This window comes from Procambarus clarkii, chromosome 55, assembly GCF_040958095.1.
Source record: "Procambarus clarkii isolate CNS0578487 chromosome 55, FALCON_Pclarkii_2.0, whole genome shotgun sequence".
NCBI lineage: Eukaryota > Metazoa > Arthropoda > Malacostraca > Decapoda > Cambaridae > Procambarus > Procambarus clarkii.
This window is the reverse complement of record NC_091204.1, coordinates 6745140-6758032: the sequence shown is the minus strand read 5'-3', so window position 1 is coordinate 6758032 and position 12893 is coordinate 6745140. Positions and strand designations below refer to the sequence as shown.

Below are 12893 nucleotides of genomic sequence, written 5' to 3'. Positions count from 1 at the left end.
TAATAATAGCATCATTGGTACTCTTTTGGGAGCTGAAGCCAAACTGACAGGGACTTAGTATATTGAATTTTACAAGATTGGAGTAGAGCTGTTTGTAAAAAAAAAAAAATATTTTTGATAATATAGGTAGATTCGATATGGGTCTGTAATTATTTATGTCTGCCGTGTTACCTCCTTTATGAACTGGCGTTACTCTTGCTTTTTTAAGGATATCAGGGAGGTAGAGGTGCACAATGGGATGAATGGACATAACAAAGGGGACATTAATGGGGTATTAAAAGTAGCAACACAAGACAGAACTCGAAACAAAGTGTAAAAATTGGAAAAATTTAGATTTAGGAAAGAACTGCATGAGTAAATACACTGGGTTTATACCTTAAGGTTCATGTATGCAATATTACAGAGTTCCAGTTAACTCCCATGCATGCATTTAATTTATGTTATGTTTATGTTTTTTATGTTAAAATGTTTTTGTTGATTTGTTTGTATATTTTCATAAGTAAAGCATGCTTACCGTCTTATTCCAAGTTTTATGATAACTTTACAAGGTTTAAAACATAAAGTTCAATATATATTCTGGTTTTCATACAGGAATTATACGTTAATATAACATCATAATAACGTAATGATGTCGTGTAAATAACGTTATACTGACGTCATATAAATGTTATATTTATGTTATAAGAACGTAAATTGGATAGCTTTACAGAAAGTAAACAAAAAAACTAAATGTTGACTGAAAATTATTTATTCTTAAATATAAAGCATGAAAACATTATAATACCATAGCATTCACTATTATTTTTAAATTTTTACATAAATCTTAAAAAACTGTGTCATTCTTATGGTGTTTGTGCTTGGGGTTCAACCTCTGCAAACTACCTCAAGCCCATCATCATCCAGTAAAAATCTGCTATCAGGACAATAACTAACTCTACCTTCAGACAACACACAGCTCCCTTGTTCAAATCCTTAAACATGCTAAACAAATTCACTCCATACATTCTCCTGTGTAAATTACGTTTATAAAGCTCTTTTTCTAAGTGCAAACCCTGTTCTGAAACTCTTCCTGGACAGATGTAATAGAACACATGGCCACCCCACCAGACATAAATATCTCTTTGATATCCCCAGAATCAAACTTAATCTATGTAAACACTCTATGTAAATAAAGGGACCTAGTCTATGGAACTCACTCCCTTATAATGATTTGAAAAGCTGTCCAACTTCTGCCATATTCAAAAATAAAACCAAAAAGTACCTGTAGTACTTTTTAAGTACGAGGGAGTAATGCGCAAAGCGTCCCTCACCTGTGACGTCACAGCGTCATCTGACGCCATATCAACACAGCGGCCATTTTGTCGTCAGTTCAGTCATGGCGAGGACAAATCCTTCATGCAAACTGCACCTACTATCAAGAAGAAGAAGATTTTGTGTTCCACCGATAGTATTATCGTAAGTAAACACTTATATTTTATATTTTATTATATTAATTGATTCTATTTTTCTGTAATAAAGGTCCAAGGGTACTGTGTTGGGAGGTGAGGGCTGTTACTGGTGTCTGTGGAGATGTGAGGACTTGTACCAACCACTATCACCACCAGTACCTTGTCTTGCACCCTGCTTAGTATTCCTATTGAGATATGAAATATTATTGCATTCATATAATTATTCATTCACAGTCATTACTATTTTTATGGGCTATGTTCTGTTACCCTAATGCTTTTTACCCCTGGGCATGTCCATTTACTCTCCAGCCCTTCACAAGCCACTGCTGCACCCCCTCCATGCCCATACTTACTGTGCTTATTGTTACAGGACTGCACTGCATTATGTGGTGTTCACTGCCTGGACATCTTGGCAATGTCGAGACATATTCTGCAATACCGTGATATTAGCAGTAGAGTGATAAGCTGACACACGGGAGCTACAATGGAAAGAAGTTGAGTATCAACTCTTGTAATTTATATTGCTTCCAGTGAGTTTTTAGTTTTCTTATAATCACTATGTTATCTATCCTCTACAACCTAGTTATCTGCTTGATACATGCATTATAGGGTTCTGGTAGTTGTTCTACTCACCAAGCCCTTCCAAGGCCAGGCTTGACATGTGAGAGCTTGGTCCAACAGGCTGTTGCTTGGACAGGCCCCTCAGGCCCACATATCCACCACAGCCTTGTTTGTCCAGCACTTCTTAAAGATGTTCAGGTTTTCTCTTGAAGATGTCGACGGTTGTTCCAGCAATACTGTATTTCTTTTATTGCTGAAAACATGTTTTCAGCCATAAAAAAAATAATCCTGAATCCAGAAAAAAAATCCCTTTTGTATCATCTGGAAATTTTCAAATATTGCTGATCAAACCTGAGTCTAAATTATTTGTATATATTATGAATTACAGAGGTCCCAGGACAGAGTTTTGAGGAACTCCACTTACATTTTCCCACTCTGATTTAACCCCATTTATACAAACTCATTCTTATCTTTTAGCTAATCATTTATTGTACACACCATACTCAGCCTGTGTAGGGTAGTTTATTGTGCATCCTAGTATTGTGTATGTGTAGTATATATATTTGTGTAGTATATTTGGTATATTTAATGCCTCTAACCTCTCCTCATAGTTCTTGTCCTTCAATTCTGGGAGCCACTTAGTAGCATGTCTTTGCACCTTTTCCAGTTTATGTGCTTCTTAAGATATGGGCACCATACAACCGCTGCATATTCCAGCTTTAGTCTAACAAAAGTCGTGAACAATTTCTTGAGTATTTCGCCATCCATGCATTTAAAAGCTCTAAATATTATCCTTTACCTGCAATTGGTTGTTGCTGTATTTATAGAATATGATTTGTTCTGCTTTACATTTGTTTATTCTTTTTTTCAAAAATTCTTTCTGCCTCTCTCCTCACTGCCGTGTAGTTGTTTCTCTTTGTATTACTGGTATGTTTGGGGGTTTGGCCTCTTCGTATATTGATTCCATTTTTGTGTCTTTTGGTCTCTGGCCGTCTTGAAATTACAGTTGAACAAATCCTGTTTCCTAGTTCTGCATCTCTGTTTTGGTATAAATGTTTTTGTTCCTTTATCATATATTTCACAAAATTGACATACTGTGCATTAATTCATCTCAATTACTTCCTTTCCTAACAGCAAGCCTTTCCAGTAAAATTCTTTGAATTCTTTTCTGACTTCCAGCCTAATGTTTGTTTTATCCTAGTGTGTATGATGCCTAGTGTGTGTCTGGTGCCTGTTGTGTTAAACCGAAGATAAATGCATAAGTATAGGTCAGTAATTTCTCCAGCTTTGAAAGGGGCTTTCATTATGCAGCAGTATTCCACTCTAGAGAGCACTAGCGTCTTGAAAACTATCATCATCGGTATAGCATCTCTAGTGTGAAAAGTTCTTGTTATCTATCCTGTCATTTTTCTTGCAGTTGTGACGGCTACTTTATTGTGTTCTTTAAATGTAAGGCCTTCTGACATCAGTGCACCCAAATCCTTTACGTTGCTTTTCCGTTCAATGTTATGATTTGACTGAGTTTTGTAAGTGGTTTCCGTTTTTATATTTTCATTTTTTCCGTAGCGCATGAGCTGAAACTTATGTTCGTTAATCACCATGTTATTTTCTGTAGCCCATAGAAAGACCTGATTTACATCTGATTGGAGGTTTGCCGTGTCCTCTATGTTGCCTAGTCTCGTGAAGATTCTAGTGTCATCTGCAAAGGATGATCAAGTACTATAGGTTGTGTCCTTGTCTATGTCCGATATGAGGATGAGAAAAAGTATTGGAGCAAGCACAGTACCCTTGGGGACTGAGCTCTTTACGGTTGATGGTCCAGATTTTATTTTGTTGACTACTACACATTGGGTTCTATTAGTCAGGAAGTTGTATATCCATCTGCCTATTTTTCTGGTAATTCCTTTTGAACGCATTTTATGTGCAATAACACAATGGTCACATTTGTCAAAGGCTTTTGCGAAATCTGTGTAAATTACATCAGCGTTTTGTTTGTCTTCCATGGCATCTAGTGCCATGTCAGAGTGGTCAAGCAACTGTGATAGGCAAGAGAGCCCTGTTCTGAAACCATGTTGTCTGGGGTTATGGAGATGCTGTGATTCCATGTATTTGGTGATCTTACTTCTTAGCATTCTCTCAAAGATTTTTATGATGTGCGATGTTAGTGCTATCGGTCTGTAGTTTTTTGCCTCTGCCTTATTTCCTCCTTTATGGGGCGGTGCTATCTCTGCTGTTTTTAGTATGTCAGGGATAATGCCAGTATCTTGGCTTTGTCTCCAAAGAATGTGAAGGGCCTGCGATAACGTTTTTTTACAGTTCTAGATGAATATAGAGTTCCAAGACTCAGGGCCTGGTGCAGAGTGCATAGGCATACTGTCTATGGCTTCTTCAAAATCAAGTGGGGATAGGATCACATCTGATTTATGATTTGATGTTGGTATCATATCCATGAAAAATTCATTTGGGTTATCAATCTTCAGTGTGTTCAGTGGCTCGCTGAAAACAGTCGTACTGATTGTGTGGTAAGGCGTACTGATTCTTGTGTGGTATTGTGGCAAGTGCAATAATATGTATTGTTTCATTGCAGATAAGAGATTCCAGATCGTTCCAGATTTCCGAAGTACTGAAATGCACACCATACAAGCTTGGTGGATCTAGGTGCAAGGTAAAATAATTTACATTTACTTGAATATATTTTTAGCTAATTATCAGTATATATATAATATATTTATATGCACATATATATATGTCATATATATGCATATATATATATATATATGTCATATAATGCTTTGAAACTTTTGACGGTTTTGGCCACCACCACCTTCTCACCTAACTTGTTCCAACCGTTTACCATTCTGTTTGCAAAAGTGAATTATCTTACATTTCTTCGGCATCTTTGTTTAGTTCGTTTAAGTCTATAACCTCTTGTTCTTGAAATTTTAGGTCTCGGGAAATCTTCCCTATCAAGTTTATCAATTCCTGTTACTGTTTTGTACGTAGTGATCATATCTCCTCTTTTCCTTCTGTCTTTTAGTTTTGGAATATTTAATGCCTCAAATGTCTCCTCATAAATCCTGCCCTTCAGATTTGGTATGAATGTTTGTGTGCCTTCATCGTATATTTTGCAACATATGGAATACATCTCATTTACTTTACTTTAAGAATATGGTTCGATCAATTAAAAACCCTCTTGTTCAAATTGCAAAGAGACTGAAAGAGATGCAGCATGCTCATTGGATTATATATTAGTGATTATTATTAGGATTATATATTAGTGAATCATATTAGTGATTCAATTATTATGGTCATAAAACAATAAACAAATAGTTTTGCTGTTATTACACTCTATTCACAGGTTATATATAAGTATCTGCATGTTTTGTTCACCATTACAAACCACTAAGTTGGTTTGATTTTTGTTGAGATTGTTATTTATGATAAGATTCCTTACGTTATCTGAGAATGAAGCTATGTTGGTATTGGGAAATCTATAGATGGCACTTATAGTCAAGGATGATTTAAGGGATTTACTGGAGAACTTGGCAAAGGTATATTCACAATAGTCGTCTCTATTACTAATGACACTATTGCAGATGAAGGTATCTTTGTAAGATATTGCTATGCCACCTCCTTTTTTTATTAGGCCTGCAGTTGTGAATGGCTTTATTATCAGCCAAGTTGTAGCATACAACATAGCATATATATGTATATGGCATACATACACACACACACACATATATATATATATATATATATATATATATATATATATATATATATATATATATATATATATATATATATATATATAATGTCGTACCTAGTAGCCAGAACGCACTTCTCAGCCTACTATGCATATCCCGATTTGCCTAATAAGCCAAGTTTTCATGAATTAATTGTTTTTCGACTACCTAACCTAACCTAACTTTTTTGGCTACCTAACCTAACCTAATCTATAAAGATAGGTTAGGTTAGGTTAGGTAGGGTTGGTTACATTGGTCATATATCTACGTTAATTTTAACTCCAATAAAAAAAATTGACCTCATACATAATGAAATGGGTAGCTTTATCATTTCATAAGAAAAAAATTAGAGAAAATATATTAATTAAGGAAAACTTGGCTTATTAGGCAAATCGGGCCTTGCATAGTAGGCTGAGAAGTGCGTTCTGGCTACTAGGTACGACATATATATATATATATATATATATATATATATATATATATATATATATATATATATATATATATATATATATATATATATAATTTTTGTTTGTTGTTGCTTTTAGGTGATGCTTTTAACCAGTGTACGTGGGTCTGATTGTGCAACCACGGTTCGAAGAATAATGAAGATATGAACAAACTGCCTGTGGTCACTATACAGTCTGGAGGGCAAAAGAAGAAATTGGCATTTCTACAAAAACAAGAACTATATAATGTTATTTTAAGTAAGTAACCAAAAAATTAAATAATTTTTTTAAAGTTTAAAATTCACTTAAAAATTTAAATTTTAAATTAAAAAAATTTAACCAAAAAACTTAATATTTTTCATATTTGGAACCATTCCATAATATTTTCCCAAGCATAAATGATTATATTTCTATCACTTGCTATTAAGATTGTTTCATTTAATAGAGGTTGGGCATAATTGTTCTCTGCTGCTAACAGATCTGACTGACTTAGCTATAGGATAATGTAAACTTAATTGGTTTATCCATTACAGTATTTTGCAGTTTATTTCATGATCCTGTGCTTAATACTTGCATAAATAGTAGATTACAAAATGCATTTTTATATCATTAGTATTGAATAATAATAATGCAAATAATTGACTTATAAATGATGTACAATTAATTGGTAGGTGATATTATATTATTAATATTTTTTCATTCTTGCGAAGCCTTAACAAAGCCATTAACATGTTAATATAAACTTGATCACCTTCCACTTATTTTCTCATGTGCTACCTACATGTACAAAACCTTATTCCTAAATGCATATTTTGTTCTGAAGCTTGTCCTTTATATGTTGTGTATCACCATCTCTGGAGAGTTTTATCTGATTGATGTATAAATTACTTTTAATTTTACAGAATATTATTGTTATACTGAATTTATTATTATATAAATAACTTAATTTTAAAGAATCATCTATCAACGCACATCCACAAGTTGAGGAGGAGGATGTGACCTTCCAGATTTCTGAAGTACTGAAACATGCACCAAACAGGCCTGGTGGATCTAGGTACAAGGTAAAATATATTAATTTTTTTTTTTTTTTTTTTACTAATTGTCCGATATATATATATATATATATATATATATATATATATATATATATATATATATATATATATATATATATATATATATATATATATATATATATATATATATATATATATAAATATATAAATATATATATAAATATATATATAACGTGTCGTACCTAGTAGCCAGAACGCACATCTCAGCCTACTATGCAAGGCCCGATTTGCCTAATAAGCCAAGTTTTCATGAATTAATGTTTTTTCGACTACCTAACCTAACATTTTCATCTACCTAACCTAACCTATAAAGATAGGTTAGGTAGGGTTGGTTAGGTTCGGTCATATATCTATATTAATTTTAACTCCAATAAAAAAAGAATTGACCTCATACATAATGAAATGGATAGCTTTATCATTTCGTAAGAAAAAAAATAGAGAAAATATATTAATTCATGAAAACTTGGCTTATTAGGCAAATCGGGCCTTGCATAGTAGGCTGAAAAGTGCGTTCTGGCTACTAGGTACGATATATATATATATATATATATATATATATATATATATATATATATATATATATATATATATATATATATATATATATATATATATATATATATATATATATATATATATATATATATATGTCGTACCTAGTAGCCAGAACTCACTTCTCAGCCTACTATTCAAGGCCCGATTTGCCTAATAAGCCAAGTTTTCCTGAATTAATATATTTACTATAATTTTTTTCTTCTGAAATGATAAAGCAACCCTTTTCTCTATGTATGAGGTCAATTTTTTTTTATTGGAGTTAAAATTAACTTAGATATATGACCGAACCTAACCAACCCTACCTAACCTAACCTAACCTATATTTATAGGTAAGGTTAGGTTAGGTAGCCAAAAAAAGCTAGGTTAGGTTAGGTTAGGTAGGTTAGGTAGACGAAAAAACATTAATTCATGAAAACTTGGCTTATTAGGCAAATCGGGCCTTGAATAGTAGGCTGAGAAGTGCGTTCTGGCTATTAGGTACGACATATATATATATATATAGATATATATATATATATATATATGTCGTACCTAGTTGTACCTGTATATATATAACCTGTATATATGTACCTGTATATATATATATGTACCTGTATATATGTACCTGTATGTATATATGTATATATGTACCTAGTCGTACCTGTATATATAATTATATATACATATATATATATATATAGATATATATATATATATATATATATGTCGTACCTAGTAGCCAGAACGCACTTCTCAGCCTACTATGCAAGGCCCGATTTGCCTAATAAGCCAAGTTTTCATGATTTATTATATTTTTTCTAATTTTTTTCTTATGAAATGATAAAGCTACCCATTTCATTATGTATGAGATCAATTTTTTTTTATTGGAGTTAAAATTAACGTAGATATATGACCAAACCTAACCAACCCTACCTAACCTAACCTAACCTATCTTTATAGGTTAGGTTGGGTTAGGTAGCCGAAAAAGGTAGGTTAGGTTAGGTTAGGTAGGTTAGGTAGTCGAAAAACAATTAATACATGAAAACTTGGCTTATTAGGCAAATCGGGCCTTGCATAGTAGGCTGAGAAGTGCGTTCTGGCTACTAGGTACGACATATATATATATATATATATATATATATATATATATATATATATATATATATATATATATATATATATATATATATATATGTCGTACCTAGTAGCCAGAACTCACTTTTTGGCCTACTATTCAAGGCCCGATTTGCCTAATAAGCCAAGTTTTCATGAATTAATAATTTTTCGACTACCTAACCTACCTAACCTAACCTAACCTAACTTTTTCGGCTACCTAACCAAACCTAACCTATAAAGATAGGTTAGGTTAGGTTAGGTAGGGTTGGTTAGGTTCGGTCATATATCTACGTTAATTTTAACTCCAATAAAAAAAAATTGACCTCATACATAATGAAATGGGTAGCTTTATCATTTCGTAAGAAAAAAATTAGAAAAAATATATTAATTCAGGAAGACTTGGCTTATTAGGCAAATCGGGCCTTGAATAGTAGGCCAAAAAGTGAGTTCTGGCTACTAGGTACGACATATATATATATATATATATATATATATATATATATATATATATATATATATATATATATATATATATATATATATATATAGTGTGTGTGTAATTACCTAAGTGTAGTTACAGGATGAGACCGTCTTCCCAGCACTCTTTGTCATATAACGCTTTGAAACTACTGACAGTCTTGGCCTCCACCACCTTCTCACCTAACTTGTTCCAACCGTCTACCACGCTATTTGCGAAAGTGAATTTTCTTATATTTCTTTAGCATCTGTGTTAAGCTAGTTTCAATCTATGACCTCCTGTTCTTGAAGTTCCAGGTCTCAGGAAATCTTCCCTGTCGATTTTATCAATTCCTATTACTATTTTGTATGTAGTGATCATATCACCTCTTTCTTCTGTCTTTTAGTTTTGGCATATTTAATGCCTCTAACCTCTCCTCGTAGCTCTTGCCCTTCAGTTCTGGGAGCCACTTAGTAGCATGTCTTTGCACCTTTTCCAGTTTGTTGATGTGCTTCTTAAGATATGGGCCAACTTCTGTTGTTGGGCACCACACAATAGCTGCATATTCTAGCTTTGGCATAACAAAAGTCATGAACAATTTCTTTAGTATATCACCATCCATGTATTTAAACGCAATTCTAAAGTTAGAAATCGTAGCATAGGCTCCTCGCACAATATTCTTTATGTGGTCCTCAGGTGATAGTTTTCTATCTAGAACCACCCCTAGATCTCTTTCTTTATCAGAATTCTTTAAAGATTTCTCACATAATGTATAGGTTGTGTGGGGTCTATGTTCTCCTGTTCCACATTCCATAACATGGCATTTATTAACATTAAATTCCATTTGCCAAGTGGTGCTCCATATACTTATTTTATCCAGGTTTTCTTGAAGGGCATGACAATCTAAATTTCTTATCCTTCCTATTATCTTAGCATGATCAGCAAACATGTTCATGTAATTCTGTATACCAACTGGTAGATCATTTATGTAGACAATAAACATCACTGGTGTAAGAACTGAACCCTGTGGTACTCCACTTGTGACATTTCTCCAGTCCGATACATTGCCTCTGATTACTGCCCTCATTTTTCTATCAGTCAGAAAATTTTTCATCCATGTTAGAAGCTTACCTGTCACCCCTCGAATATTTTCCAGTTTCCAGAACAACCTCTCTATGTGGAACTCTGTCGAATGCCTTTTTTAGGTCCAGATAGATGCAGTCAACCCAACCATCTCTTTCCTGTAATATATCTGTTGCTCGATTATAGAAACTGAGTAAATTCGATACACAGGATCTTCCAAATCGAAAACCATACTGTCTGTCTAAAATTATATCATTTCTCTCCAGGTGTTCTACCCATTTAGTTTTAATTATTTTTTCCAATATTCCAATTCCAATTTTTTCCAATAATGTGTGTGTGTGTATGTATATTTGTGTTGTTGAATATGACCGAAAGTCATAGTCTTTCTGCCCCTCTCCTTACTGCTATTGTTGTTTCTCGCATCTTTGTATTGCTTGTATGTTTGGGCAATTTTTCCCTTTTTCCTAGTTCTGCATCTCTGCTTTAGTATAAATTTTGTTGTGCCATTATCATATATTTCACAAAACTTGACATACATCTCATTTACTTCATATCCTAACAGCAAGTGTTTGTCAAATTCCTTAAGGAAATATCTGAGTTCCCCATAATGACCTCTCCACAAGTCAGGTTTTTAACTGCTTCAAGCTCATTTTCTTCCAGATTATAATGCATTGCATACTTTATTCCCAAAAAGACATGGTCACTTTTCCCCAAGTGACAATGTCACTTGGGTAAAAGGAGGGAGGTACTGAAAGGAGGAAAAGGGAGGTACCAAAGGAGGGAGGTACTGAATGATAAATATATCTTTCTCTTTCCTGGTAAATATAATATCCAGCATGGAGGGAACATCCCCTTCCCTCATCCTCGTAGCTTGTTTAACATGTAGAAACATAAATGTTTACAGGGTGAGGTTTACGAAATTATATATATATATATATATATATATATATATATATATATATATATATATATATATATATATATATATATATATATATAAAGTTTGTGTGTGTGTAATTTATATAAATAAATAATTAAATATTAATTTTGTTAATATCTTTTCAGGGAAAACTTGCAAGTACAATTCGTATACAAGAGGGGCAACAACAGCCAGAGGATGTCTACTAAGAAAATATATAAGTCTTTATCCTCACACTCTTGATATATGGTCTTCTCTGGTCTCTTTATTTTCTCTCCTGACAAATGTCCCTTTTTTTTATTTCTTTTACGTTTCTCTCCTGTTTTTCTTGTCTTTTAATCTCTCCTTTCCTCCTCTCTTCTAACACCTCTCGTTTCCTGTCTCTTCTAGCTTCTCTCTTCCTTTACTTTTTATATTTGTGGTATTCATTTATGTCATTTTTATCTTGTATATTTTTCTTGTATCTTTTTCTTATCTTGTGTTTCTCTTCCCCTTCTCTTCAATGATTTCTCATTTCTCTCCTCTCTCTGTTGTTTCTGTTCTGTCTTCTCTCTCCTTGCCTTAATTTTGTTCTGTCTCCTCTTTTGTTGTGTGTGTGTCTTTCTGTCTCTGTCTGTCTGTCTCTCTCTTTCTCTCTCTTTCTTTCTCTCTTTCTCTCGCTCTCTCTCTGGCTCTCTTGCTCTCTCTCTCTCTCTCTGGCTCTCTCTCTCTCTCTCTCTCTCTCTCTCTCTCTCTCTCTCTCTCTCTCTCTCTCTCTCTCTCTCTCTCTCTCTCTGGCTCTCTTGCTCTCTCTCTCTCTCTGGCTCTCTCTCTGGCTCTCTCTGGCTCTCTTGCTCTCTCTCTGGCTCTCTCTCTCTCTCTGGCTCTCTCTCTCACTCTCTCTCTCTCTGGCTCTCTCTCTCACTCTCTCTCTCTGGCTCTCTTGCTCTCTCTCTCTCTGTGGCTCTCTCTCTCTCTCTCTGGCTCTGGCTCTCTCTGGCTCTGGCTCTCTCTGGCTCTGGCTCTCTCTGGCTCTGTCTCTCTCTCTCTCTCTGGCTCTCTCTCTCTCTCTGGCTCTGGATCTCTCTCTCTGGCTCTCTCTTTCTCTCTGGCTCTATCTCTCTCTCTCTGGCTCTGGCTCTCTCTCTCTGGCTCCGGCTCTCTCTCTCTGGCTCCGGCTCTCTCTCTCTGGCTCCGGCTCTCTCTCTCTCTCTCTCTCTCTCTCTCTCTCTCTCTCTCTCTCTCTTTCTCTCTTTCTCTCTTTCTCTCTTTCTCTCTTTCTCTCTTTCTCTCTTTCTCTGGCTCTCTCGCTCTGGCTCTCTCTGGCTCTCGCTCTCGCTCTCTCTCTCTCTCTCTCTCTCTCTCTCTCTCTCTCTCTCTCTCTCTCTCTCTCTCTCTCTCTCTCTATGACTCTCTCTCTCTCTGGCTCTCTCTCTCTCTGGCTCTCTCTCTCTGGCTCTGGCTCTCTCTGGCTCTGGCTCTCTCTCTCTGACTCTCTCTCTCTGGCTCTCTCTCTCTGGCTCTG

At 34.5% G+C, this 12893-nt stretch overlaps 1 long non-coding RNA gene across 2 annotated transcripts; it reads left to right on the top strand.

Annotated features, from left to right (window-relative positions):
• Nucleotides 1-1369: 1369 nt before the first annotated feature.
• On the top strand, nucleotides 1370-11905 carry LOC138352806 (uncharacterized). 2 transcript variants are annotated; one of them, XR_011222876.1, is made up of 4 exons: nucleotides 1379-1455; nucleotides 4597-4674; nucleotides 7159-7265; nucleotides 11536-11905. It is a non-coding gene; the product is annotated as an uncharacterized lncRNA (long non-coding RNA). The 2 variants fall into 2 exon arrangements; XR_011222877.1 differs by lacking the exon at nucleotides 4597-4674 and having other exon boundaries at nucleotides 1370-1455.
• The last annotated feature ends 988 nt before the right edge of the window (nucleotides 11906-12893 follow it).